Source organism: Podarcis liolepis (genome assembly GCF_965112155.1).
Source record: "Podarcis liolepis genome assembly, chromosome: 16".
Classification (NCBI taxonomy): domain Eukaryota; kingdom Metazoa; phylum Chordata; class Lepidosauria; order Squamata; family Lacertidae; genus Podarcis; species Podarcis liolepis.
In genome coordinates, this window is record NC_139567.1 from 35,680,467 (window position 1) to 35,687,189 (window position 6,723).

Here is a 6,723-nt window from a genome sequence, read left to right on the forward strand (position 1 = left end):
GTGTGACAAAGGGAATGGCACCATCCTGAGGAAGAATGAGAGGAGCTGGAGCAGAAGAAGATCCTAATAGGGTGGAGGAAGTGTTGGTGGACCCTTAAGAAATGTCAGAGTCCTTGGAAGGTGCTGTCAGCTTGGAGGATGGGGAGCTAGAATCGAGATTCAAGAAAGGAACCATGTGTTTTCCACTGATGACACTGAGCAGCCCTAGTTATAGCCCTCCTACCTTGCCGGCAAAGGTCCATATAGTTAAAGCTATGGTTTTCCCAGTAGTGATGTATGGAAGTGAGAGCTGGACCATAAAGAAGGCTGATTGCCGAAGAATTGATGCTTTTGAATTATGGTGTTGGAGGAGACTCTTGAGAGTCCCATGGACTGCAAGAAGATCAAACCTCTCCATTCTGAAGGAAATCAGCCCTGAGTGCTCACTGGAAGGACAGATCGTGAAGCTGAGGCTCCAATACTTTGGCCACCTCATGAGAAGAGAAGACTCCCTGGAAAAGACCCTGATGTTGGGAAAGATGGAGGGCACAAGGAGAATGGGACGACAGAGGACGAGATGGCTGGACAGTGTTCTCGAAGCTACCAGCATGAGTTTGACCAAGCTGCGGGAGGCAGCGGAAGACAGAAGTGCCTGGCGTGCTCTGGTCCATGTGGTCACGAAGAGTTGGACACGACTAAACAACTAACAACAACAACAACCATGGAGCACCTCTCCCTGTGAGTGAAGGAGGCTATTCAGAGTAAACTGGATGCTGTGCTAGCACTGCCTCTACCTCCTAGCCTGACCTCCTTGAGTGGGGTACGTATGTTTTAATCCAGCTTTTTAAAAACAGAATTGTCTTTTAGATTTTTCCTTGTTTTCTTTTTTTCCAATGTTTGTGAAAATATTAAAAGTTTCACAAGGCAATTCAGTGTATTGAATATAGCCAAAGGCCTTCACAGGGAACCACAGAGGGCAAAAGCAAGGCTTTCCTTTAATATCACACAACCTAAGTCTATAAAAGTCTTCAGCGTAAAATTTTAAAATTCCAATGCATTAACATTGCTGGAACAAAGCCGCCAGAGCAAATTTGACTACCAGATATGTAATATTTATCGGCTAAGAGTTCAACTATCACTTCCTGGGGCGATCGATCTGAGAACCAATAAGGAATAGGAGTTGCAAAAAATTCTTCGGGCACTGTATACAAAGGGCAAATCAACAAATAGTGCATGATATCCTCAACCTGATTACATCCATAAATGCATGTCCATGCCATATGAGCTATTCCAAGGTATCTCCCTTCTGAGTATGCTGTTGAAACCTAAGTTCAACAAAGGCTCTACATAAATTTCCTGCTTGGACTCGATGGCCCTTGTGGTCTCTTCCAACTCTATGATTCTATGAAATGTGGAAAAGTCAGTGTTTTAAAGTAGTGAGACCTTGAATTTCAGGGTACCAAACAGAGTAGCAGCCCGCAGTAATGGAAGCTCTGTCTTGGATGGCGTCATGGTCAAAGATCTAATTTCTAAGTTCACATGAATTAAGGGATAAATATTTTTTCCATTTGGAGATTATAAACCACCCAGAGTAGCTGGGGAAACCCAGCCAGATTGGGGGAGGGGGGGTATAAAAAAAATATTATTATTAAACAACCTTAAGTTTGTCTTGACATTTTTGTCCCCAATCTCTTGTCCTTAGTTGCTCCAACCAGCAGAGCTTGGTGGGAATATGGTCCTCAAAAGCATTTTGTCTGCTCCAGTATCTAAGATAGTCTAGATCAGAGGTTTTCAACCTTTCTGAGTCCACAGCTCCATTGACCAACTACATTTTTTCTGTGACACCCCTGTGGGACTCAGGAGCCCAGTTATGTAACCCTTTCCTGCAGAGCTGGCAGCCTCTCACCCTTTTTTTGAACACCCTCCCTCCTGGAGTGTTCCCTCAGCCTCCTCTCCTCTCCCCTCTCCTTGGGAGTCCTCTGGGCTGCCGTGGCTGCCGCCCCTAGTCTCTGAGCTGCCCCCCTGCCTTCCAAAGAGGTGCCTCCTCACTCTGCCCCACAGGGGCCTTGGAATCACTCTCTGGCCAGCCCCAGAGGCACCATTCATCTGGGGAGCTTGTAGTCAGGGCTGCTGCAACAAACAACTGTGCAAGCCTTTGGGAGGCAGAGTCACAAGAGGACATCAGAGGTGGAAGGGAAGGGAAGAGGGACAGAGGCCAGGATTGCCTGTGGGACCCCTAACCATCATTCAAGGCACCCCAGGGTGCCATGGAAGACTGGTTGAAAATCACTGCCATAGGTAATTAAAACCCAAAGGCCTGGCAAAAAAAATTATTTGTTTTTTCCCCATCTGGTGTATAAGGATGTATAACACTGGGGGAAGGTGAGCCTCCCACCACAGAAAAGGACCATCCTTGTGTTTCTACCCTCCAGACCTCCCATGGAGGAGGCATATGAAGAAGGGGGCACAGGTGATGATTGCAGGATACAATTCAGTTCATATGGGGAAAGACGGTCAATAAGGTTAAGGGGTCCTGAGCTGCATTAGACTTTATAGGTCAAAAACAGATCTACTCTTAATTGTTTCCTTCTTGTCCAGCAACAAGGGCCTTCTGGTGGTTCCCTCACTGCAAGAAGCCAAGTTACAGGGAACCAGGCAAAGGGCCTTCTCTGTAGTGGCACCCACCTTGTGAAACACCCTCCCACCAGATGTCAAAGAGAAAAACAACTACCAGACTTTTAGAAGACATCTGAAGGCAGCCCTGTTTAGGGAAGCTTTTAATGTTTGATGGACAATTGTATTTTAATATTTTGTTGGAAGCCGCCGAGAGTGGCTGGGGAAACTCATCCAGATGAGCTGGGTAGAAATTATTATTATTATTATTATTATTATTATTATTATTATTATTATTATTATTTATTCTCTTTGCCCCTCCCCTATTTCTTTCTCCTCTCTACACTGCTCAGTATTGATGTTGGGATCCACAAAGTTGCCTAGATTTGCAGTGCAATTCCATGCCCATTCACCCACAAGCAAGTGCCATTGCATTTAATGGTACTGAAGGCTGTGCCCTCCCATCATCATGCCTGATGATCAAGGATGATGGGAATTGTAGTTTAATAGTGTCAGGCTCAGCACAAGGTAAATTATATCATGGAACACATTCCTCCCAGCTTGAGAAACTCAAAACATCTCTCTCTATGTGCGTGTGCATCCCATAATGATATGGATTTAATTTTCCAGACTTAGAAACACTTTAGAAGCTCTTCAGCCTGTCAGGTGTGATTTTCAACAGAGGCATTGGCTGTGTTTTATTGAATAATGATGCCCTTATAAGCTTTCCGCTCACATACATTCGAATCAGCTAATTTTTAGCCATAGATGCTGCAAGATTTAAATGGCAAGGCACGGTTTTATCTTCTGGCCATAAATATGCAAGGTCCTTCTTACTCTTGCTCATTTGCTTTTCTACCACATGTGCTTCCACATTGCTTGCCTCCCTTTATTTCGTAGCTCTTTGGCATTGTTCAAAGCACTTACCATTTTTATGGGACTTGTCCTAACTAGCACTGGATTCGGCCGAAGCCTGAAGCCTGCATTGAATTGGGTTAAGACAGCTCCTGATCTCCCCAGGTCAGTTAAGTCCACCAGAAGCAACCAGGACTGTACAATGGCAGGGAGGGGGACAGCGCGGGGGGGGGGGAGAGGAGAGTCAGATAGCCTTCAAGGAGTAATGTGGTGCTGTTTGCAAGAGGACTTTCAAGCAGCCCCACATTGCAATTTGGCTGTGCAAGACTTTTCACAACAGGGGCGATGCATTTGTAGAACAGGACAGAACCATGCAGTGAGCAAACATTTTAATCTTGCTCTCTGCAGTGCAGTAGGGAGGGATGGGAGGAGAGCTAGCGTCACCTCCTCCCCCTCCCAACTGCATGTTTAATGTTTAAATCAGTTCAGAGCCCAGATCTAGATTAGGTCAACCTCAGATTGGTCTAGGTTTGAGCAAATCTGTAGTCCCAAATCAAGTCCTGTATTGGATGGTGGGGGGTGGCTTCCCAGCCATACTAAACCGTATTTGATACCTGGGTGCCCAGGAAAATGCCCAGAAGTGTTGTTTCCTTCTGGGGTGCATGAGATCTGTAGCCTCCTAAGCCTTCCACTTCAATGAATTGGGCCAGAAGGCAGAGAAAACAACATCCCCATGCACCCTGGCAGGATGTTATGTCATTGAGCCTGCTTATTAGTGTTCAGTTCTTAAGGAAAGAACCAATATAAGGCTTCCATTGTTACCAAGGAGCAGGTTTCTCTCAGGCAAGTTTTCTTGAGAAGGGGAGGGACTAGTAGAGATGGATGGCAGGGGGAAGTCAGACATGATTTCTGTTGTTGTTGGGCATCAGTTGTGGTGGTTTGGGGGGGGGTTCAAGAGCAGAAAATACAGGTGTTTTTTTCTCTCTCTCTGCCTGAGAGATCTTGGGAAGCCCAAATTATCTATGAATTGAGCCAGGGGGAATTTACTGATTGCTGTTCAGAAAATGTCTTATCAATGGATCTTATGTTTGTTTTTTGATTGGTTGGTTGGTTGATACATAAACAAGTCATTAGCTATGGGCTATCCAAGGCACCAACCTTTCCATATAAGGAAGTGTGTGTCTTCTCCCATGTCCCTGTGATCTATAGGTGTTTGGAGAAGCTTTGGATGGTGCTAACATGACTTCTGTCCTTGTGAAAAGCTAGGACGTATAGAGTGAATCCTGTGAATAGTGAATAAAATTTTCAACACACCAGTTCATAGAATTAAATCAGATCAGACCAAGTAAGGAACCACTATATTTTCAATCTTTAGCAAATTCCCCAACAGCCACCAGCACATGAATTTCATATCCAAGATCTATTGGTCTGTAAGTATAAGACATTGGAGATTGTGTCTTGCTGCATCACATGGTGAAATCACTGAATTGCAGGTGGAAGCTTCTCAGTAAGTACCATCAGATTCCAGCTACTCAAGTTGGCCATTGGCTTCCTCAAGAGCAAGAAAGGGTATAAGGGGATTCCTTTACCGTCCGAGCCTGCTTGAGCTGTAAGGTCTACCTGAACTCAGGTGCATTCCTGCATCCTTGAATGGCTTTCATTCTTGACTTTTGGTTCGCTTCTTAACTTATTCTCCTTATTTGTTCTTTGGGTCTCACTATCTCTCCTGACATCTGGCTTGGAGCTTGGCTCCTGGTTCACAGCCCTTGGCTCACCATGGACTACTATCCAAAGTTCGGTCCTGATAGTGCCCTTTATTTGTACCCAATATTTATGCTCGCAACAGTCTTCATCCCAGCAATATATTTTCAACACAAAGCGCTTCCACTGGTTTCTTAGAGCAATTGCTGTTGAATTTGCCGAAATATTCAATTAGTTCCATCCCAAGAACTTCTAATCAATATGGCATTGTTGCTGTGGAGTAACATAATCACAGCAATTATTAGGATAATTCTATCCTCAAGTTGTTGACATTCACAGCTGGCAGCATATATTTAATTAATACTTGAAATATTATTCCAATACTTATTATTCTGCTTTCCCATTTATATTATCTCTGTGTTGTTTTCATGGCATACATAAAGAAATAAACAGGTCTGACCAGTATTGCTTTGGATTTCGTCAAAGCACACACCTGCATTGGCCACTCACACTGGTATCAGGGCTACAAAAAAGAGGAAAAGAAATGGAAGGAGGTGTAATCTGCTTCAGTCTACCTGTGCCTCAAATTCCAGACATTATCCTTGTTAAACTAGGAATTCAGGAGGAAAGGAAGACAGTGCTAAAACCATGGAACGGGAAAGAAACAGAACTGGAAGAGTGAGCTCAAATTTAATTGAAGCTCTGGAATTAAAACATTTTCTAGGTCTGAAATGTGTTGACTTCAGGCTCAGATTAAGACCTAAACACATCCTTTTATGTGTGCCCTAGAATGCAACACCCTCTTCTTTCCCTTTCTTGTGAATTACATGCCCTTCCCTGTTTGTGGATGCATATTAATTTTGCATCACACCCCTTCCATATAAGTTCAATGCTTTGTTTTTCAGAGGGGCTGTGCTGTTCAGATCTACAGCCAGAAGCCCTTAGGCCCTAATTAACATTGGAAACCTAACAGGCGAGCAATTATTAACTTGCTGTCTTGATTCTGACGTTGTGTGTCTTTGTGGATAGAAAACAGAGGCACTAATTTGGCACATCAGGACTCTAGAATGAGGGGTATACTTTCACCAGGAATGGAGAACCTGAAGGTCTCCAATTGTTGTATGTTGCGGAGCTCTTACTGTCATCAACCTCAGACTGCATGGGCAATGGTCTAGGTTTGTGGGAACTATAGGCAAATGAAAACTGGGTGGTCCTTGTTCCTCACCACTGACTTTTATATGATCCCAATAGCCACAAGTTTCTTGTAACTACATCTGGGGATATCAGAGATTTCTGACAAGAACAGAAACAGGAGTTCATTCATCTGTCTCCTGGACAGATGAAAATCAATCCAGCAAATGCAACTGGCATTCGCTGTTCTTCTTGATTTCAGTCCACAAACAATGTGTAAATGGTTACTTTCCCACACCTTTGTGCTGTGTTTCCTTTTTTGCACTGAAATGAATGGGGTGGAATTATGTTATTGGCAGGTGCAGTTTACGTACTGAATTACATAAAGGGCAGGACGGTTGAGGTTAATAACCATAGCTTTTTTGGTGGAAGATCAACCACAGA